Raw genomic sequence first — 25703 nt, forward strand, 5'->3', positions numbered from 1 at the left:
TTAAACCAAGAGGAATTTTTAAAAAAGTGAAGAAAGAAAAAGAAAAAACAGGTTGAGCAATTTCAAAGCCAAACAGGAAATGACAGAAACCCAGAATCATGACAAAAAATAAAGCAAATAGGAGCTTGGACCCTTCTCATCCAGGGGACAGTTTGGCAAGAATATCTTTTATATTTTAGAAGGAAAATACAGAAAATAGAATGAATGAATACTTTTACACATAAAGAATTAATAAAAATACCAGAAGAATAACAAAAGGACTAAAGCTGCCTTTCATCTCTCCACATTCTTTTGGAGATTATGAATTTTCTAGCATTGTTCGATCTTTTTAAAGTTCAAGTTTCAAAATTCAAGACTGTTTTTTTAACCTTTGGTTAACTTTCTGTACTTTTGATCATTAAAGCCAAAAAGTACAGAATTTTAGTTAAATAGGCATTTAAATAGACCATTTAAATAGGTTAAATAGACCTTTTGACTATTGAAAAACTAGAATATTTACAGGACCATTAAAGAAAGATGCTGCATTTGGTCTATGTAGTGGATGTAGAAGAAGAGAGAAAGTTTTAGGGAAGTAAACTCTTACTTCATTTTGATCAGATCAGTGTCAAATTATCTGTTTATTTCAGTTATGAAAGTGGCCATAGTTTGTCACCCTATTAGTGCAGCACAGTAAAAATATTTTAGTGCGTCTCTTCTTCATGGTAACATTTTCGTCTGGGAGTCGGCTACATCATGAATGAATAGTTCTCTCTGACTGTCCTTTGGACCGTGTCTGAGAGACCTCCCCACCTGCCATTTGGGGGCTGTACAGCCATCAATTTCCACTTGCTCCCCTCCAGCCAACACAGACACACACACACACACATATATACATACACACACCTGCCAGCCTGCGGTGCCTGTGCCAGGATGTCTGTCGTCCCTCATGCCCTCAGTCACATTGCCCTTGCCTGCACCACTCAGCACCCACAGTGTCAGTCTTGGCTGACAGCAGGTCTGTATCAGCCAGCTAACATTTCCTGGCCTCTGTTTGCTCAGCATGGGCCAAGCTGTTGGTTGTAGGCTGCACTGATACTCACCTCTTAGCATCAGGGCAGCTTACAAATTCAGTCATTAAGATTACAAATTTCACTGGGTTGCGAGTATGCATTTGAGCCAGAAATCCTGCTTGGTTACACAAACACACAAGCTAAGGATAAGTCAAGGATAAGGTTATGTGAGTGGGTTCAGTAGTTTTTGACACTAGTGTTAGTAGAGTTATTAACTGAATACACAATAAAAAGCAAGTTTAAGACAGAGTACTCTGTTACTTTTTAGCAACACACAAAATAAACTTCAAGAAGAAAAAAAACAACACACAAGGCAGAAGTCTTCAAAGGGGACAAGGGAAAAGTATGCAATGTGGATTTAACCCTAATTCTCAGTGGTCACCTGTGGTACACTTGGCTGGGTGAAATAATTGAAGCATAATTGACCCATATCCACCCATCCACATTAAGGGGACGGCTGTGGAGCGTGTGAGCAGCTTCAAGTTCCTGGGAGTCCACATCTACGAGGATCTCATCTGGACGACCAACTGCTCCAAGCTGGTCAAGAAGGCTCACCAGCGCCTCTTCTTCTTGAGGACTCTGAGGAAGAACCACCTGTCCTCAGACATCCTGGTGAACTTCTATCGTTGCACCATCGAGAGCATCCTGACCAACTGTATAACAGTCTGGTACGGGAACTGCTCTACCTCGGACCGGAAGGCGTTGCAGAGGGTCGTGAAAACTGCCCAGCGCATCGCCGGAGCACCACTTCCTGCCATAAAAGACATCTACAGGAAGCGGTGTCTGAAAAGGGCTGGGAAAATCATCAAAGACCCCAGTCACCCATCACATGGACTCTTCACCCTCCTGCCCTCTGGGAGGCGCTACAGGAGCCTCCGGACTAAGACCACCAGGTACCGGAATAGCTTCTTCCCCACAGCTGTCAGACTCCTGAACTCTGCCTCCTGACATCTGACCCACGTTAACACATGGACTGAACATACACACACCCACAATGGACAACTGTACCCTCAAACACACAATAATAACATGGACTGAACCACCACTCACAACCACCAGCACTTTATATAGCCTCTGTAGAATTATCCACATATCTCACTTATCTTAACTGCACTACTGTATAGCTCTGTGTAAATAATCATTCTGTACATTTGATAATTTTTAACCCTACAACTGTTTACAACTTGCATAGTTCCCATTTCTGTATAACAGTATATCTCAGATTTCTGTAAAGTTATTTATTTCATATTCTGTATAGTTTTTCATATTTATATCCTGTTCATAGCCTGTACATAGCTTGTACTCACTACAGCCTGTACATACTTATAGTTATAGAATATTCACAACATACTTCATACCGTGTACATTATAACATACCATAATAGACCCATTTCTGTAATATACTTACATATCTATATTATTGCTAATATATATTGTAATATATCTATATCACTAAAGCACTTCTGGATGGATGCAAACTGCATTTCGTTGCCCTGTACCTGTGCATGTGCAATGACAATAAAGTTGAATTCTATTCTATTCTAATTCTATAATGCATTGTAAGCATGAAGATGATAATAATAACTCTTATCATCATCATCATCATTAGTAGTAGTAGTAGTAGTAGTAGTAGTAGTAGTAGTAGTAGTAGTAGTAGTAGTAGTAGTAGTAGTATGGGAAATAAATAATTTCCCCTAGGGATCAATAAAGTATTCTGATTCTGATGATCATACCCACTATGATGTCACCTACTTTTTAAATTTGTGAATGAAAAACACCACTGAGAATTAATGATCATTGTGGCTTTTCTCTCAAGGGTTAAATATAGTTTAACATCCACGTATTAATGAAAATTCACAAATTTAGTGTAGTTTTTGGTTAGCAAGCAAGTTTATGACTAAAATACTTCTAAACAAAAAACAAAAATACACTGCTGTGCTATAACTTAGCAGCAAAATAGCATCAACTTTTGGAGGGTTAATGAAGTTGGCCCAGCTAACATGCTAGACTGACCAGGAAAGAATAACTTAACAGGCAAACAGACATCCATGGGAAATAGATTTGTGACTTTATCTGTGTAAACACTTTGCTCATTGGATACGAACCTGTGATTAACAAATGGTTCCAGGTGACTTCAGGAACCAGTGGATGACATCACAGTTGCTAAATCTACTTTATAAACTTTATATACTGTGTGTGTTTTCCTAATAATTTATAACTCCAAACCCTCTAGAGTGCTAGATGATGATCTTTGTTATAACTCATAACAAAGATCAAATGCACATGTCATCTATTCATTTCAGACACCTCATTTTTGCTCAGTCTTGTTATTTTGGACATTTTGGAGCTAGCACCAGCTAACTTGGCAAGGTGGATTCATAAACTGTACTAATGTAATGCGCAAACAAATATTTCAGCTAATTTGTTTTAAGAAAGAAACTGCAGAATTTCACTAAAACTGAAGCACAAACTGCCTCCATGATGCAGGCTTAGATACGAAAATGAATGCGTGGGTAGATGGTTGTCGCACAAACTTCTTGGATAGAATGTACCACTCAGCAAGCCGTGGCATTATCAGATCATTCCAATAAAAATCCTCCAAAAGCATTATCAACACAAAAACAGTTGAGAGAAGCAGGTCAGTAACTCAAACTGGCATTGACAAGCCCAACCAGACTGGCTAGAACTCTGTTTCAGCACACCTATCAATATAAACAGCCACGGCTCTAAACTTCAACCTTACCAGTATCCATACGGATGAATTAAAAAACAGTGAGTTCCTACAAAACTGTCTGCACAGGCCAAAACTGTTTTTTTTTGTGCCAGGCTGTGAACATGCAGTTTATTTGGAGATTTTAACATGAGAGTATATGTGGAATCACTTATTTTAGAGCCAAACTCAAGTGGTCACAAGTGGAACTGCAGTTTTTGGCTCTTGCATGTTGGTTTTGTTTTCCAGACCCAAGAAGTTGCTGCTTGGAAAGCAAATAAAATGTTAGCAGTTTCAAGAGTGTGTTGTACTGAGTTGCTTTTGTAGCCAAGGAAATGCAGTGATGTCATTTCCAGGCTGGCTCAATTTTTCAGCCTTGGAGTTTGCCACTTTGATGCCAACTCCTGCGAAACTCTGGCTGCAGTGTGGTAGACTAGCAACATATTGACATTTACTGAGATTTTTTTTTAAAATCACAATTTATTCAAAAAAGAGGTTGATTTATTGTCTTCCATGAAACCAAGAAAATTATACAAGGACTATACACAGTTTTAGCAGACGGATTAGTATTCATTGTGCCCTTTTAACCAGAATTTGCATTTATTAGACAAACAATCTATCATAAGGGTACAAGACATATGGAAACAAGTGCCTGTGAAGAGCAAATGTGATAATGGAAATTAATAGTAAATAGAAAGTAGTCTATATGAGGCAGTTGCCATAACTACTGTGTACAAAATGTATACGTTTGCAGAACACAATGTTGATGCACAGGCGTCTTTTCCAATTTGGTGTTTGTTCATCGATACATAAAACTTGTACAGCTATAATATTGATTCCATTAGGTAAATCAGTATATTCAGTGTCTAAAAAATTCTATATCTTACTTGCTGTTCTCATTACAGTTGGCTCATTACTCCCTCTAATACCATGTACCTTCCAGCTGCTCTTTGTCAGTGGTAATTAGGTGATGATCTGTACCAAAAGATATTAAGATGAATTCTAAGGGCAATGGGTGGTATTAAAGAGGGAGATAAGTCCTTCTTCAAATGCCCCTATTAAGCTGTAAAATTGCCATGGGGCACTTAGGGAAGATAGAGCTCAGAATCTATTTTCAAATGCCAAAAACAGTTCACAAGCACTTGCCATTTTCTGCATAGAGAATATTGCTGGTGCAGTCTATTGCTTTATGGAGGTATATTGAAATCTCTCACTTTCCACCTACTCCCATCGCGTCATTGAATATTTATCCAATCTCTCCACCACCATACAGTTATAGTTAGATGAGATATTTATGATCTCCAAAACAAAATGGGTCTATTTATCCTTTCTGAAACTCTGCTCTCACTGACTGCCGATGCAGACATGTAACCACATTTCTTTCTTGGTGAATGTTACAGAGACAATACTTGAACAGCAGCTTGAAAAATGAGAAATGTGCCACTTCAGTCACTTTTGAGTCCCCTTTTTTTCACATTAACATATTTGCAGCATTTATAATCGCAGATGTCTTTAGAACCAGATATGGAGAATGCATTTAGAGACAATGTATCACCTTGACAGCCTGTTACAGTGTCTATGAAGGGTGATAAAAAATTCTTTTTTATTCCTGACCTTGTTGTGACCTTGGAAAACTGAGCTATTTTACTCCAGATGAGGATAGCCCCCCAGACACTTCTCTACATCCACATGTGTTAATAGTGCCAAGTGGATGTCATTTCAAAAATAATGATGATAACAAAAAAGCTCCCAAATATGCTCACAGTCTAGAAAGTTGTAATCTTCTCTGTTTTGTCGTGCACTGCTGGTCTGCAGGGCTTCTTCCGTTCACTTGTTAAAATGTCTTTTGGGAAGTTTTTGTTGAAGGATGAAGGCTAGAGATTCATTAAATGCTGTTGAAAGCAAATTCAGTAACTTTTTTCTTTATCAGCTTCTTCGCTGTTTTCTAATCTATAAAGAAATCATTGTCAGATCACCTATACACTCACAGACCACTTTATTAGGCACATTTGATCAGCTGCTTGTTAATGTAAAAGTATAATCAGCCAATCACGTGGCAATAACTCACTGCATGTAAACATGATTGAGATGACCTGCTGAAATTCAAAGTGAACATCAGATGAACATGGCTGTTGGTGCACGATGGGCTGAGCAGAGTATTTTAGAAACTGCTGATTTATTGCAATTTTCCCCACACAAAAATCTCAAGGGTTTACAGAGAAGAGGCTAAAAAAGGGAAAATATCCTGTGAACAGCGGTTCTCTGGGAGAAAATGCCTTGCTAATGTCAGAGGTCAGAGAAGAAAGGCCAGACTTATTCAAGCTGATAGGAAGACAGCAGTTACTCAAATAACCACTCTTTAAAACCAAGGTATGAAGATGTTGTACGATAAAAGGTTGACCCCCCCGCAAAAAGAACTTGCTTGGTCGATCAAGTCTCAATTTCTGCTATGACAATCAGACACAAACAACATAAAAGCGTGGCATTATCATGCCCTTTTATCCACTGCTCAGACTGCTCAGGCTGCTGCTGGTGGTATAATAGTGATGGGGATATTTTCTTACACTTAGCATCAACTGAGCATCTTCTAAACGCCTGCATGAGCAAGATTACTGAGCATGACCATCCCTTTACGACCACAGTGTACCCATCCTTATGGCTGCTTCCAGCGGGATAACTCGCCAAGTCATTAAGATTGAATGATCTCAAACTGATTTCTTGAGCACAATGAGTTTAGTGTATTCGAATGGTCTCCCAAGTCATCAGATCAATCTAATACAGCACACTTAGAATGTGGTAGAACAGGAGATTTGCATCATGTATATGCAACAGACAAATCTGCAGCAACCGTGTGATTCTATCATGTCAATATGATATTGATATGATATATTTTTCAATTTCAATTTCAATTTTATTTCTATAGCACATTTAAAAGTCACAGGTACAACAAAGTGCTTCACAGACGAGCCATACTTGCAGGTTTACAGCAAAAGAAAACAATCAACAACAAAAAATACAGTTATAGGATGGTACTATTGCAACAAGCACGAACCGGGAAGAAATTAAGCTAAGTAGTTTGAAAGGCAAGCTTAAACAAATGGGTTTTTAACCGTGATTTGAAAGATTGAATAGTTTCCGACGCACGGACATCAACCGGCAGGCTGTTCCACAGTTTTGGTGCAGCAAAAGCAAAGGCACGATCCCCCTTCGTCTTTAGTCGAGACATATATCATACCTCTTTTTACTCATTTTTGTACAATACAAATCATGAAGACAAATTGTTTTGTTACAGATCATGAAATGAATCTCATTGGAATACAGTGTAGCTACATATTTTAAAATTTTGCAGGACCCCCTTTAAAGTGCAAGAGAGGAGAAAGTATTACTTATCATGGAGAGCAGTATTGTTTGAAAACAGCAACTCTAGCAAGACAGATGAAAGAGAATATTATTCCAAAGTAATTTTAGAGGTCTCTGTGGGAAAATTAGGTCATCCTACCAACACGTTAAATTGGTTCCAGAGGGGGAAAGGCAGTTACAAAGTGTGAACCTAAAAGCAAGTGACTCAATTACATACCATGAAAAAACCAAAAACACAAAAAATGAAATGATGATTGTACACTTAGATAGTTATGCAACTGTTTTCACTGCATATAAGAAGCAGTTTCACTCAGAGCTACCACACAAAATGATGTTTTTCTCACTTAGTCTACATTAATCATTTCTCTTTAGTAATTGAGCATTAATGCCAAAGAGTTTAACACGGCAGAAGAAGGCTTTGCTTGTCTCTCTGAGAATCTCAGCAGCAGCGAGAATTTCGATATAAGAACTGGGCTGCTTTTAACAAACAAACACATGAATATTTTATCCCGATTTTTCAAAAGTTTGGCATGTAATTTGAAGTTTGGGGACAGGGAGGGCGGGGGCTGCAGCAGAAAACGCTGTTGCATCAGATGACTAACAAACCTATATGACTATTATTAGATGTCACTGGTAGCTCAAGCAGCCAGTGAATGAGTCACTGATATTCTTTCAGTACAATAAAGTAGGCTTGGCTTTGTCTGACGAGAGGCTTTGTCCATCTGTTGGACAGAACAGTATTATCACATGATAAATCTGATGATTAACAGACTATATTCTATCCAAGCATGCCTGCAAACTGCCTTTTTATGCACAAGTCTTATTTTGCTTTAAATTACAGAAGGGCTGAACTATATGCACTAGGCAAAGAGTGGATGAAACCTGTGCAAACTACTCATGGGCTGCATCATGCTGTATCAAAACTAGTTAGCTCTAACTGTTCCCTGACCAAATGTGGTCATGGTTGTCTCAGATGGCTGATCTAAAAAAACGGAAGGAAAACCAGTCATCACCATGGAGGGCACTTGTGCATGTATTATTTTCCTGCCTTGCATTGGTTATTGCATTGCATTTCATGACAGCATTGGTCAGAGCTCACTTCATGCACTCTATCTGATACAGAACACTGCTGCCCAGATCTTAAGAGATATCAATATATTGCCATTACTTCCAGCATTACACTGACTGCCTGTAATTTTCTGCATTGATTTTCTAATTCAACTTCTCACTTTTAAAGCATGGCTATGCTCCAAATTATATCAAAGACGTATTAACCACTTATGGGCTGGTGCATTCACAGGGATCGATTAATTGGACTGCTCGATGTTCCTTAGTTTCCGCCAGTCAACAAATGCAATGCAAAATGAGTCTTTGCCTTTGGAACCGTCTGCCTGCTAAAATCAGAGCAGTCACTTCTTTAGTGTCTCTTTTTTAAAAAGTGTTTCACTGGGAGGGTTTAATGAATGTTTTAATGTGTCGATGTTTTATTATCCCCATCTTCTTTCCTCTTGATCTGTTTGTTTCTTTCATGATCTCAGTTTTAATCATTACCGTTTTTCTTTTGTTTCTATTTTGAGTGGTTTTTAAGTCTTTTTAATTGGGTGGTTTTTTTATTTCTTTTTTTTTTTTTTTTTAAAAACATTTGCTTTTGTGCAGCAGTTTGTCACTTTGTTAATAGAGGTACTATATAAAGGATGCCTATTCTTAAAGTTTATTATAAGGGGAGACATGACGGTGTTAAAATATGCAGACATGAGAGAGCTCACTTTCCAATAGGAGAGACTTACTAAAAGTCTTGCCTTGAAGGCGTTTATAGCATTGTCCCTGGTTATTCACAAAAAAGTGACAGAAATCGTTTTGTCAAGAGTGACAAGAAATTGAGAGATTTAAAAAAAACAAAAAAAAACAGGTTTTTTCCTGACTTCCACACAGCGGGCTAATCGTGCCTTGAAAAGGATATGAATGTCGGACTGTCTAGTTTTGGAAAGTTACAGAAATGGTCAGACACAGATGCATTATAATTGTGTTTGCCATTCACTCACACCATTCCCCTTTGTGGTAGTTACTCTAAAGAGCCGCTGTGACAAGTGCATGACTCCCACATGAATTATGGATGATCCCACAGGGCAAGCACTGGGCCCAAAAGCTGTTAGGGGCTATGGCCCTCTATGTGTGACAGCCCTCACTCCATACAAATTCACTTCCAGTCAAAACTGACATTCGGTTGTCCTTTCCAATCCACAGTTAACACTGAAGTCTTCATGGTATGTTACAGCTTGGATGTGTGCAACTTTGAGAGTCTTGATCTTCTCATTTAATGACATGCATGTCCATTACAAAGGAACCACGACATCAACTTGTTGTTCAATATTGGAAGCTGGGAAGCTGTTGTTTTAACTAAAAAAAAAAAGAAGTTTCACTTGACTTCATTTTGTCTTAGATTGTCTGCACTATCAGGTGCTTTTGGTGTATTATCCTCACTTTAGTTCCTTTAAGCTTCTTAAAATTGGATTGACAGTCATCAATTGCAGCTTCTCTGCTCTGTTAATATTGCACCGCTACAGTAGTCTTCTGTTAAATGATCGCATTTCCTTGCTACTGCCTTTAGTCGGTGCCTAGATAGTCCCTTTTATTTGCTGAGAATGTAATAAAAGATAGAATTGAAGCAGTTTAATGTTTTCAGCTTGCTGATATGACACTGTGGACTGAGGCTTCTGGCCTTTTCCCAAAACTATTACGCTTTCACTTTAATGGTTGTGAGGAATTGGCAAATACTCAGAGCAAATGTGACTCGCTTTCAGCTGCCCCCTCATATACGATGCCAAGTTTCTGCAAGCTGCGTTTTTAGATACACACTTTTTTTCACTAACAGGAATTGACACCTAAACTAGTGGCATTTTCATGCTTTTGCTTTTACTCTATTTTATCCAGAATAACGCGAGTGAATGAGCGTAGCATTTGTTTGTAAGAGGGGGAAATGATAGATTAGGAAAGCGGGACGAGCTAGGGGCAGCTTCTGAGCCGTAGCGGTAGGATTAATTCCCTTATTAGTTAGTCGCCGCACTGATGCTACACCATGAAAGTCTAATGCCATCTTTTTATGGATTTGACTCAATTTAGATTACCTCTCTCTATATTCAGAAAAACAATCACAATGACTCTTTCTGTTTATTCATTCCTTTTTTTTAAATTCGGCTGCCTTCTCGTTTTCGTTGTCAGAGATGATGCAGGAGAACCCGTGAATAAATCTGAGATTGGCAAAGGAAGATGCTATTAGGAAGAAGCCATCCTCATCCCAAACACAAACCACCATAAAACAATAACACCCTGTGCTCTGAAAGATCATTAAGGCAAAGGAAGAAGTTTCTTTACAAGTAAAGGAGAGCAGGATATTCAAGGTGGTTAAAAAGCCATTAGTGGAATGACTCTCGCAGGTAATTCACAAGGTAGTCATTCACTATCCAGTTAGAAACCAGGAAGGGCTCAGACTGAAGAAATGACTGTTATTAGATGAAGATATTATATCAAATTGCCCAAGTGAGAAAGCTCCCCCACAATCTCCTGTCTATGAGCTAAATCGCTGTCATTTGGAAAGATAGGCTTTCATTTCTTCTGGCATTTTCTCATCAAATAGGAGGATCCTGAGAAAAGCTCAAATGTATTTGCCAGGGACTTTGAAGAAAGATTGAATAAAAAAATAATTAAGTCATATGTCGTCTCTCGATATCTCGAAATCATTTCTCTCACAAAAACAAATACAGTGCCATCTTATTTTGAAAAAACAAACAAAAACAAAACAGCAACAACAAAACATGTACGAATAAAACTCTTACACACACAAAAAAAAATATTACCAAACTCTAGGAAGCCATTATTTTGATGTGTTATTGAGTTGTACACAGCATGACTTTCTAATGTATATTTGTACTCTACATTGACCACACACTCTGCTTCTATTTCAGATTATAATCATGATGTAAATCTATTTCTATTCATGGCTTATTACTTCCCATCTTTCACTCCAAGCTTCATTATTTTTTGAAGATTGCTTCTTAGTATTCGAGTTCAGCAGCTGATTTGTTCAACAAATTCAACAAAGGGACGGAAGGTTGGTCTGCAAAATTGACGTAAAGCTCGCTATTGCAGATGTGGCACCAGTTCTGTCTGTATTTCCATTTCCCACCAGTGTTTTCTCTGTGCTGACTTAGAAAGTCTCACTTTCCTCTTTTAGCAGGTCCTGTTGTTTTCCACGTGTAATCATCATTCTTTCGGGCTAATTGTTGAGAAAGGTGAAAATATACATGCTGAGAGCCAAGAAGTCTTAACTGCAGGCCTAATTTAAAACAGCATTTCCATCAGGAAGCTTCATTGGGCTCTCTTGGCCTAATTGGATGGATTCACAAAGCAACTGGCAAAGATTATTTTGATATCTCTGTCAAACCTCCAAGGCAGAGCGCTGCACTTCTCTATTTTCTTTTACCCAAGCGAATTGGAGGTGGGATCTGTTAAAATTCATAAGATGTGCTTTTGTAAGACGTTTCCAGACATCTATATTGCTGTGTTTCGGGGGTTTGGAGGTTTACTCTGCCAAGCTTTAACTTTGCTGGCATCTTTCAGGTTTGCTTATCCTTGTATGTTAGCCAGGTATGCACTCCAGGCACAGATCACATGTGAACCTGGGCACAGAGATAGGAAATATGCTGCGCTGTAGAAACTACAGATAATATTCTTCTTTAGTTTTTTGTAAAACTGCCAGATCCTCCTCAAAATGTTCTCAGATATGTTGAGTCGTAGTTAGAAGTCATCCAAGGGCATCTGGCTCATGTACTGTAAATGATATAACAAAAAAAATGTAATAATAAAATAATAAATGAACTAAGAGGGAAAATGTTTAACTCCATAGCATCCATTGGAGCCTTCAACACACTTGTTGTGAAGTTCTAGAAGGAAACTTTCTTGATAATCCTCTCAAGGCTACAAGTCATTTCTGCTGCTTGTACACACTTTTCCCTTCCAGTCAATTTTCCATTAATATCCTTTGATACAAAACTCTGAGAATAGCTAGCGTTTTCAGCAATGACCTTCCGTGACTTACTTTCCTTTTGTAAGTTGTTGGCGATTGTCGTCTGGACACCTGTCAGGTCAGCAGTAGGTCCCTAGACTCTACTGAACTAGATAGAGAGACGGTATTTATACTGTCTAAATGGTAACTTGAAATTAAATATTCTAAGAATTTAAGATGTTGGATTTTTGATTTAGAAGCCATAATCAAAATTTTAACCACAAGGACTTAGATTATACCAGTAGAATACCTGTAGCACACATTTATTCCATCAGGCTTGCGGCCTTGACAAAAGAAGTGTCTATATGTTCACACAGAAAGTACAACAGCACAGGAGGAACAAACAGCCGAAAGGATTATTTAGTTGAAGAGCATCCTTTTTCCTCCGAATAACTAAAGAGGTGGCTTTCATTGTCTTGACTTACTGGCATAACGCCACCATCGTAGAGGTCAAGCAAAACTTGACTACTTCTGTTCCAAACTGACTTTGTCTATTTCTTTATTATGTGGATGGCTGTGTCTCTCTATTGTTTGTGTTTGCATAACAAAAAGGTTGTAGCAAAGGAGAGAAGGATGGTTTATGTTATGTTTGCGTGTTTGAAAGGACAATGAAAAAATCTAAAAAGTTGTTTTCCACAGACCTGGCTTTCCTTTTTACTGTCTCTGCAAATGACACATGCAGTAGTCATAATAGACCCGCTTTGTAGAAGGCAACCCAGTTATGTCTTCATGAATAAAACACATAATTCATACGTTTGTAGTGTGTATCCCAGCGTTACTTGTGCCTTCATGTTTTACAGTCAGTGATTTCTGTTTCGTAAGCTCTGGATTGAATGCATGACCTAGTTAAAATTGAAATTGCTTCTTTATTTTGATGATAGTGACACATTAAGTAATATTTTGCATTTTCTTTCCTTTTAGATGGCATCTTTGCTGGGAGCCTCTTTGGTCTTTCGGGGCAGGCGTGCACATATGATACTATATTGTAAAATGCAAGCAGCCAAGCGTGACTGCTTCACTGTTAAACTATAACATATTATGTCATTCCCAAGGGGATTTGTAGACTTAACCCCTCTCTGGTTTGACGATACAATGCCCTTGTTTGAGTCAGTAGTTGGTGTAGATGGAGGTTCGGGGAAATGGAAAAGACACAAGTGGAAGCCGCAGCTTATGTGAATAGCACTCTGAGAAATGATTCGCTTTGGCTGTGGGAGATAGGGCCAAAGTGATTCCCTTCAGACTTCAGGGCTTTATTAATGTCCCACTGCAGGTTTTCTCTAAGGGACGCATGACCGAAGACAAGCTCCCACTTTCATCTCCCAGTTAATGAGAAAAGGCCAGATAACCATTGAGCCCCTTCAGGCTGGAGCCGAGATATGAAGGCCAAGTTCTTGTTGTAATCTCCTAACATAAAGCTTCATGCTTCATTGCCTTAGGATCCAGCAGCACTTCAATAAGTCAATATATACACATTTAAACATCATGTACAAGATATGTATTTTCTCTTGTAGAGGATGTCACGATATTACTCTAAGAGTATAACTCTCTTTCTAAGGATGATCATGAACTCCTCCACATTCTCAGATTTTGTCACGATCCTGGGTCTTATGACCCAGTGTTTTGAGTTTTAGTTTATTTTGATGTTTATAGTATATGGTTAAGCTCATTAGTTTTTCTATTTCATTTGTTATTAGATTCCCCTTGTGTCTTCCAACCCCTGCTAAGTCTCCCTTGCCCTTCATGTGTTTCATGTCTGTGTCTTATGTTGTCAAGTTCAGGTTGTCATGTCTGCGTCTCATCCTGTTTTATTTTGAAGGGGTCCGGTGTTCCTATGTTCAATGTTTTTAGTTTTATTCTCTTGTGACGTCGTTATGTTCATGTGTGTCAGCTGTTTCCCCATGTGTTTCTATTTCCCTCATTATCCTCCTGTGTGTATTTAGTCGGTGTGTTCTGGTTAGTGATGGCCAAATGAAGCTTTCCGAAGCACTGAAGCTTGTATCGAAAAATGGTTCATTACTCGAAGCTTTTCAACACAGTCCTCTCCGGTGACATCTGGTGGCGAATATTTTGAAGAGCAGCTTGAATCTGCAAAATAAAACGGACTGCTCAATCATCACTGCTCACTCAAGAGTGGAGTTCTCTCTGATATTGGGCCACCGTTCCGTTGCTTTGAACATGTAATTGGTTTTGTTGTCTCGATTGGGGGGCTGAAAAAATGTAATGCGTATTTGCGTAATACATTTTGATCAATAAACTTTCCCTATTTAAACATGCACTATGGTGGCCTTTCTTTGCTCATAACTCCTTGATGTTGGTAAATACAATAAGTGAGCAATATATATAATATACATATGATAATGCACAGCACATTATGGAGTATGCCCCTGCTGTGGAGTCCTTCCACCATCTACTTGTCGTTTAATCACTGGACAGCTGGACAGGTTCATACAAAATATTAGATTAGGCCAATTCCTATACATATTTTTGACCTAGGGGTGGGATTGATTGTGAACTGGAAAGGGAAAATGCTTAGGGGGCTGAGTACGGCTGCATCGTTACTGATTTGTAGAACCATTTTGATTCGATACAGGATCCGATTCAATATGATTGGAATCTGGAAAGTTTTGCCCCAGTCAGAAATATTACAATTCTGGTCATGTATCAGTATATATCCATAATTTTGTATCTATTAAAAGAAAGCTGACACATGTGAGACTTAATTAGAGATGTAAACAGAGAGTTATGAAACCTGCAGCTGCAGAAGCCAGCGAAGAAAAAAGAGGCAAACACAGCGCGGACCTGACGACACATCAAAATCTGACTCTGACGCGTCGGGTCCGCGCTCTGTGTTCACGTTTGTATGCAGAATCCGTAAACCTGCTCCCAGTTACTGTTTTAGCTGTATGGTGTTTGACGACATGTTGTGAGGTTTAACCTGAGATGCTGGCGTTTCAGGCATAATAACGTTAATTTACAAATCGACACGGGATTGTAATGAATCAATATCACTTTATTCAATTTAGCATGGATTGTAATCAGAAAGGCGATAATCAAAACCCACCCCTAATCAAGAACTTGCAAAGTAAAAACATGATCAATGTAAGGTAGCCCTTTTGTTAGTTACATTTAAAAAGAGGATTAGTGTTACTGTGCGCTGGCTGAGTCTGTTCCTTTTCTTAGAAATAGTTTCTCCTGCCCTGGAGAAAATCCACTTGCATGGAACAGAAGAGGCTGTGGAGTGCAGGAACCACACTGCAAGCTGGTAGATATGCAGGTATTCCTGGGTCCTGCAGACTATCACCTAAAAACAATAAACAAAATGATTGTCTAAACTGTAGCAATGTCATGTACGTATAGTGTCAAATACATTGTTGTAGTCTTCATCAGCTTTAATTCACATAGAAGTGTTCCTAAAGTCATATGCTGTAATGGCATTTCCATTATGAAAACATGATTTTGGACATGTCAGGTTTTTCACTTCGGCAGATAAAATGAATTGAGCAAAATCAACTCAAAATATTCCCACACGCCAGAACGTCCTCTCTTCCTTGCTGGTTCCATATCTGTCAGTGGAATGGTCACCTCTTCGCTCTCTGTCACCATCAACACACTCCACGAATCCCGTGGATGATTCACTTCCTTATATCCGTTTGAATCAGGTACCGAAGCAGTTACGTGCGTAATGAAGCTTCGGACGTCACTGGTCACGTGACTTTTGCCAAACGAAGCAAGCCTCGACACAGTGCTTCTGAACCAGTGTGTTGTTTTTTTCGACACACGCTCCGGAGCGCCAGCTTCAAGCGGGCCATCACTAGTTCTGGTCATTCTTTGTCAGGTCGTCTGTTGTTCACGCCATGTTCTTTACACCAGGTTTCATGTCCAGGTCCCCCTCCCCTCTCTATTGTTTGTTTGTTTAGGCTTGTGTTAATTTTGCTTCAGTTTGCCTTGCCTTTTGTTTGTACCTTTTACCAGCCTCATTAAACGGCTCGCTTTTTGTTGACATTCAAGTTTTGTTCCCTGTTCCTTGGAGTTTGCATTTTGGGTCCTTCTCGTCAATTCATACAGCCTGCCCTTGCCAGATACATTTTTAAGGTGCAATGAAGTTAAGAATAAGAATGTGTACCTGTGACTTGTTTGAACAGTCATAAAAGTACATCGGAATATAATGGACAAGGTCAGACAGATTCAGATTTTGCACATTTATTTTTTTTTTATTTTTATTTTTTGCCTGTCCCATTTGGTTCTTTAGCCATCAGAATTGTTGTCTGAAGACCAACAAGGATACCCAATGGATTTACTTTGCCAAATGGATCATCGTGGCATTGCCGTATTGGTCCATTTGGTCGATCTTTGTTTTTATTATTTATTATATTTTATTTTCAGATGTTACAGACGGGACAGACATGAGTGAGGGATAGGAAAGGGAGAAAGAAAGAGGAGGGAAAGGAAAAACAGAAGGGGAGAGGGACAGTGAGAAAGGGGGGGAGAAAAAAAATAAAAATCTCCTGGATCACCTGTTGAGAGAAGAATAGAAAACAAGCAGAAAAAAAACAAAGCAACATACTAAACACAACACCATCGCATTAATCTAGCTAAGTGTAAACAGCAGTAAATACTAAATATTCAATGTTGTTGTGCAGCACGCAGGACAGATGTGCTTCGAAGTAGCAGCCAAGAAAGGTGTAATTTGGGTCTACGAGCAGTGAACACCCGTGTGCATACCTGTGTGGATCAGCGCGCTTGTATTCCAAAGGTTTCTCCATGTAATGATCTGCTAGGGAGTGTGTGGGGGGGCCACAGCCCCGTCCTCCGGGGTGTGAAGCGGGTATGGAGGAGATCAAAACACAAATTTGTGTAAAGTTGCGAATAAAAATTTCCAGTTAACTCTGTCAAATGCTTTTTCTGCATCTAGAGATAATATTATGGTTTCGATGTTTTTATCGTATGAGTAGTCTATTAAATTAAGTAATCTACGAGTGTTTGTTGAGGAGTGCCGACCTTTTATGAAACCAGTTTGGTCAGGATGAATTAAGAGGGGGGTCATTTTCTCTAATCTCTTTGAAAGAGCTTTGCAGATTATTTTAAGGTCTACATTTAAAAGAGAAATTGGACGATAGCTTGAGGGAAATAAAGGGTCTTTGCCTGGTTTTAGCAGGAGACTAATGTTGGCAGATTTTGCACATTTATACCAACGAGGACATTTCTGCCTGGGTAAAGCTATGCCTAGGCTGAATGCTGCATTTAGCTCTAACTTGTAAAGTAAATTATTGACCAATGAGAATGCTAGAACACCTAAGGAACGTGTGATCTCAGTGGAGTAATTTCGAAGGGAATCTAGGGAGCCAATAAGTGAAAACCCAGCTTGAAAAACGCACAAAATCAAGGTAGTAAATCTACTATCGACAAAGCTACCAAAATAGCACAAACAGAACCCCCCCCAATAATCAGATGTATAAAGAGCTTTAATTGAACTGCTGAGAGCAACTAACAAAGAGGTTGCGGTGTTCAGCCATGATATAATGGAGACACACCAACCAAGAAAAATCTAATATTCACATTATCTTGATGCATGCTCAATCATCCAGGTAAGTAAATCCCAAAACAATAATGATCAAGGAACTGACCTCACAGCCCATTGGTCATCCAGTGGGCTAGTTTCAGTCATTGTGCAAAGGTGCTGTTTATACGATTGGGGAAACCCACAGCCAGCTGAGACTGAAGAAGTAACTTAGATGAGTGACCACACGTTTCTCCCACTTAAAACGCTACATCCAGATCAACCGAATCAACCTTTTGGGACTAATATTCACATTGTCCATTGTTACTCCGGAAAACAAACAAAAGGCATCACACACACACACACACACACACACACACACACACACACACACACACACACACACACACACACACTACCTGCTACTTTACTTTCTTCTTGTTCTGTAAAATGACCTGAAATGCATTTGTCTCGTAATTACCTGTTAGCAATACTTTGGCTACAGTTCTAAACACCGGCACAAATCCCTATGCTCATGGGCATACACACATGCAATTTTTCTGTCCTTTCTACTTTAGAAACAGGTACAGGTGGAAATGGAAACTACAAGCCTGACTTCTCATGACTGCCTTTATTACCTAATGAAGTTCGGGGTCTGGCTGCCTGGCTAGCTTCTTGGCTAGCTTTGTGTTAGCATGCTATCTGTGCAGATGGAAGGATTAGGCTTTGCCACAAAACATCTAAAAGAGCAGGCACAGTATGGGGAAAAAAAATCCAATGGATAGATGAAACCAACATTAACATGCACCAGAAAGATGGGAAGAGAAAAGTATGGAGGAGAGGAACAGCTCATGATCTGAAGAAGCATCCCACATCATCAGTCAAAAATGGTAGTGGCAGTGTTATGGCATGGGCATGAGTGGCTGTCAGTGGAATCAAGCCATTAGCGTATATTGATGATGTGACTAGTGATAGTCAAGAACTATTCGTTCAGTCGTGCAGCCAAATGCTGCACGACTGAACGAATAGTTCTTGACACTGCACGTTTTTCACCTGACCTCAACCAAGTAGAGCATGCTTTTAAGTTGTTAGATGCCAAACTGAGGGCAGAAATACACACAAGTAAGCAGCAACTGAAATAAGCTGCAGTAAAGACCTGGCAGAGGATCTAATTCATGGTTTCTAGACTTCAGGCATCCATTGAAAGAGCAGAATTTTAAGGTAGTTATTAAAAATAATCCAAATATTTAAAATTATGTTATGTTAGCTGTAGTCTGTCAAATTACTTACTCACAATTACATGATCAGTGGTTGAATTCAACTACCTATGGACCTAACTGCATGAGTAATAGTGGGAAAGAGTTTAAACACAGGGATGTCTGTACAGCTGTGAAATTTGTCTTCCCTTTGTTTACTAAAGATCCCAGTTGTAGTGCCGACTTGATATATTAAAAAAAACCTCCCTTTTTTCCTTTTTCATTATCTCCCTCTCAGTGAGTCTCCTCTCCGTTGTCAGTGATTTATTGAAGAGCCCTTTGGAAACTTGGTATAAAATTCTAAAATAAGCACTTTGCTTGTAAATTCCCCAGGAGAATTCATGAAAGCTCAAGCTATGATACATTTTTCACTAAATCAAGCTGGAAGAGAGAAATTTCCCAAAAACTTTTAACAATTTAAATCATGTGAAAATGTCACATCACAGAACCGTCATTTCTTCAGGCACCAAAAGGTATGTGTGGGATTATCATTCAGCTGCAGACATCAATATCAATTATCAGTCTTCTAACTTATGTCTTCTCACCCGTCCCTTCCCTCTCTAAACTGCTCTATCTCCAATCCTCAGTCCTATTAATGCATTTCTGTAATTGCATTAGAAGCAACAAAGAGGAAATAGTGCAAAATGTATGCTCCAGAAAGAAAGTTATTCCTCTGCATCTGCAGGTAATTGAATTTTAATTGTTAATCAGAAAGGGCATTTTCAATTGACTGAGTATCTGGCAGAAGAAGAAGCGACAGAACACAGTGAGAAAAGACATTCTTATTGTTATACTGGTCATGAAATAAACCATTCTGTATGGTAACCAGTTTAGAAGTATATTTAGGCTGCACAGTCAAACACAATACCACTTTTGTGCCCTTGCATACATATTACCTAAATCTATAGCAAACCCAGGCCTGCACCCAGCATGCTTTCTTTTAAAAATTACTTCGAGCTAATTTTGTGTTTGCAATTTGTCCTGAAGGGCAAGATGATGCAAAACAGATCACACCCCTAGCTTATTTAGTGACAGCAGACCCATCAGGAGGACTGAAGAACATATGCATTCCCTAGAGCTGACACACATGCCATTAGTTTGAATACTTTTCATACAGTAGGAAAGTGTAGTGCATTTGTGGTATTGTTATGTTCAAATGTGGAACAACTGCAGACTTAAAAGTTTTTTTCTTTCTTTATTCGGTTGGGATGGGACATCCTTTTGAAACCCCCGTTATCACTCATTTGGCAAAGAAGTTTGGGTGTATTGTTATGGTGGAACATCATTTTTTTTGCACACTTATGCATGCGCGCTCTCTTGCATTCTCTTCATTCTGCATTTTATAGAGCAAACATTTAAGTTAGACATGTAATGGTCCTGGGTTTTTGACCCTTGAATCAATCATTTTCATGAACCTTTGTATTTTAATGTTTAGTTTTTTGTTTCTGTTTTTTCTGATTGAGATTTATTTAGTTGAAGCTCGTGTTGTTTTCACAGGCTTCCTCTTTGTATCTTTCTGTGTCAAGTTTAAGTCTATTGGTGCTTGTTTTTGTGTCCACCAGCTTTCTGTATTATTTGTTGGTCATTTGTCTCGTTGTGTCTCAGTTTAATTCCCTGACATTTTCTTAATTTGTTTCACCTGTGCCTTTCTTCGCCGCAGCTGTGTCTAATTCCCTGTTTATCCCAGAGTGTGTCTCTGTGTGTATATATAGCCCCAATTTCCCCTTTTCCCTTGTGTGAGTGTCTGTTTCAGTTATTCCTGCCATTGAGTATATTGACGTTTGATTGTGTTTTGTTCCCTCCTGACCACCACTGTGAAGATATTATTGTAAATAAAAGTGTCACTTTCCATTTTGGTTTGCAGGGTCATGAAACACATGATTGTAATTTGCTCATTTATGTTAACTGACTTATTTCTTGGTGAGCTTGAAGACACAAATTGATTTGAGTTTGATGTGAGATTCAGCATTTAAGCATTTGGCTTATGGTGAGTTACTTAATCAGCATTTAAAAGCATTTTATTGGCAATAAAGCTAACAGTAAAATGGGCAAAACAAATATTTAACAATAAGGTAATTTAGGCTGTAAACTGTTGTTTAAAACAACTGGCTTCTGTCCTGTCGACATTTACCAGTAAGTGCTAATGCAGCTTATTTTCTTTACTGTGAGTACTACTCACTGCACTCAAACTGGGAAAAAAGGAAGCAAAGGTTTGTTGTATTTTATTTAGTTTGACCATCTGTTTTATGTATTTCTTATGAAGCTGTTAGAGCACATAGCTGCTGCCATTCACTGACTTCACTGAATTGTTGACTTCATTTTCTCCAGTGAACTGTCATATGATAGCTTTACAAATCAAAGCAGAGATTTTCAGGTTGGTTCTATAGTTTGCAGTTATAAAATTCATAATAAATTAACTCTCATATAAACTCTAACTCAGGCTCGCTTAAAAAAATGTAAATGTGAAAGAAGATTACTATTAATAGCATTAATCTGTAGTTTGTGCAATTGTTTTCTTGACATGACCAGCTGCTGTCTTCTAAATGATGCATGCCAGAAAGGGTTTGGTTTGCGCCTCAGACCAAAAATTCTGGAGAGCTGCAGCTTATGAGAGAACTTCTCTCCGAAGAAAAGACTTGCAATATTTAACTGATCAATTGTCTCCTGTGGTGATGGATCTGTTTGTGAACGTTTTTTTGCACCGGGCAAAAGTCTCATACACTACAAGTTTTATTACCCACTCCACTCTGGATCTTTCAGAGTTTTCAAAGCTCCATTAACGTTTTTCATTACAACTCATTATTGATGCCAAATCCATATCCAAACAAGCCATTTTATGTGAAAAAGACTCAGTCATTATGCTTCTGGTTGGCTGAAGACAACTAAAAACAGCTGTAATTACTGAAGATGTCGAATCCCGTGTTGTGCTCATTATCACTGAATTGATAAAATAAACATTTGATTTTGCTAAAAACAAAGTCAGCAAGAGATGACTTTTCCTTCACGATGATGGTTTTCTTATTGTCAGTGAATTAACCTGACGTTTATCCCTGCTTGGTTTTAGCTGTGACTACGGATATCTCACAGCTGCAATTGGATTAGAGACATTGAACTATTGGAATTGAAATAGCTGGAATAGAGCTGCTATAAAATGGGCTGTATTCCTCAGAATGTGTTAGCCCAGCCCACTGGGAGATGGAGTGTGCTGCTGGCATGCGAAAGAGATCAGAGAGAGGGGATCCTCCTCTGCAGCACCATTGTGGTCCAGGTAGCATAGATCAAACAGAGCAATCCCCACAGAGCTCCCCAGAAAGTGCTTACTGGGAGGCAATCTTAGGCAGCCCCAGAAGAGAGCCATGGCATATGGCCTTTTGAAGATAGTGGTCTGAGATTAGAGCATATCCTGAATCTGGAAGTATTAAGAGGGGATGTACTGTGAGTATGTTGGTAAGAGACAAAATGACAGATAAGGGAAAAGCAAAAACCTTAATGCAGCGGTTTCAAAGTACACAGCAGAAAATGTGCATAGACCTGTTAAGATATCGATCGCTATCGTCTTCGGGGGCTTAAAGCAAGAATGTTTTCAAGAACTGACTGGAATTCAATAAAGATGATGCTTAAAAGTGTAACATGTCTCTCTCCTTCTACACTCTGTGAAATTAGATGTATTTTCTGACAGGATTATCACTTGTTTTTCACTTTGTGTGGACACTAATTTTCCGTCTAGACCAATTTCCTGCTCTATTTTCATATCTGCTCTGCCCTCCTCAATTGGAGAGAACAAAAGCCAATCCAATACAGTGTATAATAGCATAATTTATGACAGACTGTAGTAGCTTTGTGCGCGTGTGTGTGCGTGTGCACGCTCTCTCATCGAGCACTCTTTCTGACAGCTGTTCCCTGCAGCCTGGAGAGTTGGCCACTGCTGCGATGCCATTTTATCTTCCAAACATCTGAGTAATAGAAAAACTGCTTCATTGTACGCTAAGGGGGCTGATGTAAAAGCCACCTCACTTGACCGAGACTTATTACCACTCTATTTGTGAAGCGATGTCATGGTGATATTTTCTCTGATAAGATGGCAATTTCAATAAGAGGCTTCACTGGCTTTTGGCCCCTGGGGGCTTTGGCTTGAGTAGGAGGGATATATTTCACAGGGGAGAGCTTGATGAAATGAGGGGCGAGCATTTGCAAAAGTGAGATAAAACTCTCTTTCTTTCCACAGACATTTTCACAGGGAGCCATAAGAAGTTTGCTCTGAGTTGATTGGGAGATAGAAGCATATTCATGAAGGAGTGGAACAGTCTGTGGTCCAGTGTCCCATCCATTTTCCACTCTGATAAAGATGGTACAGGGAAGTTTTTGGTGGTGCTGGGTGGTGGAGGGCTGCGATTTGGGGATGTGCCAGGCCGAAAATTAAGATGACAGCAATGACAAGGCTCGATGCCGAACAGATCTATCCCACTGATGCAAGCCACAAGCTTAACAACCCATGTAGGCTCTATCAGTGTGTGTTGTGCGCGCGTGTGTGTCTGCATGCATCTGAGTTTGTGCATCCGTGTGTGTTTGATGTACCGTACCATATACGAGTGTGCTGACAGGATCATGGAGACTCAGTGTCAAACTAGACAGTTGATTGCAGGCTGGAGTAAACACCTGGCATCACAGCTGTCTACAGCTAAGGTGAATCATTGCACATGTACGTCAAACTGAAGGCATGGAAACAATATCTGTGTAGTAGATGGAGATGCATGATGGCATCAAGGCATTTTTTTTTTCTACTGGCTGTTTGATGTTTCCAAAACTTTTTATTTTATGTTGTTCTTTAACAGATCTATATGAAATTTGGAACATAGTAGATATACTTACACTCACTGGTTTTGTCATGACTTCTCTTAACTTCAAGGGTTTATCCACTACATACATTCCACATTAAAAGTCCACATATTACTGTTTTAATTTCTTTTCTTATATTATTATATTAACAATTCCAAAATTAGCCAACTTAAAAAATGAAAATGTGGTGTTACAGTAGTTAATGTAGTTACTGACTACAGTCTAGATTAGCTGAACTCTATGTGCAGATTTACTACTGCCTAGGAACTTACTACTGCAAAGAATGAGCAATGGAGGATTTTTTTTTGAGAACAAACAATCCCAATAATTGATAGCCTGTAGTTTTAGACATTTTTAGAAAGAAAGGGTTCCTACAGTGACTTGGTCTTTGTTAAAGCTTCACCACTTCTAAGTCTCCTTCTCCCCAGAAGAGTAATTGGCACTCACCAAGTTCTCTTCCAATTTGGCTGAAATTTTAAGGGTAAATGCATGCTGTTTTTCTATTTTTCAGTTGGAAAGACGTTTTGTGTTATTTCTGAAATTATTTTACTGAGAGGCTAGATTAAAGTGAAAGCCATACTCCCGCGCTGACCTTGCTCTGCCTTTAAAACATGTTTTTTTGAGGTTGTTCCGGTTCTTCTTCGGTGGTTATAATGCTGTCTCCCCTTTGCTAATGGACATTAATTATAGGAAGTTATAATAGAGGAAGAGCTATTGCAAACTGACTAACCCACTCATACAATACAGCTATCTTTTTAGTGATAAGAAAAAAATGCACTTATCTTCACTGGGAGCAAAGCTTGGTCTCGAGCATGTTCAAAACGGATGTGGATCTCTCCTAATCACAAGCTTTTCTCTGACTGTGAGCCACTAGCACAGTGCCTTAAAATAGCTCAGCCAGAGAGTATGGTCAACAGTTCTGCCCTACAGTAAGTGGAATGTGGAAACTCAGACATGACTTTGTGGAACTGCTAATTAAAAGTCTGTTTTCTGTTCAATATATACAACAAAGCAATTGAAAATGTGATAATGACCGTTATTTTATATAAAGAAGAGCAGTGTGAGACCGGAAGTTCTGGAGATGTCAGGGGACAAAATAAAAAAGTCTTCAGAAGTGTGGATATCCTAATTAGTGGTGATATTCAAGTGAATGACTGTTTACTTATCATAGCTAACACTATAACTGACTCTTTTGGAGACAATTCAAGTGTTAAATTCAGAAATTAGGCCTCAAACCTACATTGCAAATAGATTGCATAGATTTTAGGTTTTTGGGCTCATCAGAATTAGTCAGCATTTACATTTTTTCTTTTTAAGCTATTCTTTTAAATTTTTAACATTTTAACATCTGTGATCATAGACTTGCTTTAGAGACAAGGACTCATTTGCCAGTTCACCTTTGAGTCTATTTGGGTAATGTACTTAGGTGCATTAACATGTAAGTGTGCTTGCACTCCAAAGTCCAGTTGACTCAGTTGTTGTGAATGCTGGCCGTGCCCTGCACTGCTTGTGTATCCTATGCATCCTGTGTGAAAACTGCTGAACAATTTACAGTCATGCTTGAATATGTTACAACATCTCTTCTCTCTTTAACAGAATTTTAAAAACTCCAAGTGGGCAGTATTTCTTTTACTAAACAGTCTTCTGCTTATATATATATAAAGATATCCATAAAGGCCCGGACTGCTGGCAGTTCTCCAGTTTCGTCATAGGAACTATGGAGGTTGACCCTTTTAGCTTGACCCAGTGGTTATGAGGCCTTGGGTGTCTAGGCCCTTCCAAAAAAAGGTTACAGTGCCCACTGAGCTTAAGTCCATTAATATAGTTTTCTAACTATAATTAAATTTAAGTCATGCAGTTTGGTAATGAAGCAGGTAAATACTAAAATGGCAGTAAGTCATTGCACTAACAAATAAGCTAATTAGCTAATAGA

This window comes from Mchenga conophoros, linkage group LG8 (assembly GCF_057382185.1).
Source record: "Mchenga conophoros isolate Kocher_MC1m ecotype Shallow Benthic linkage group LG8, M_conophoros_male_GT1.1, whole genome shotgun sequence".
Classification (NCBI taxonomy): domain Eukaryota; kingdom Metazoa; phylum Chordata; class Actinopteri; order Cichliformes; family Cichlidae; genus Mchenga; species Mchenga conophoros.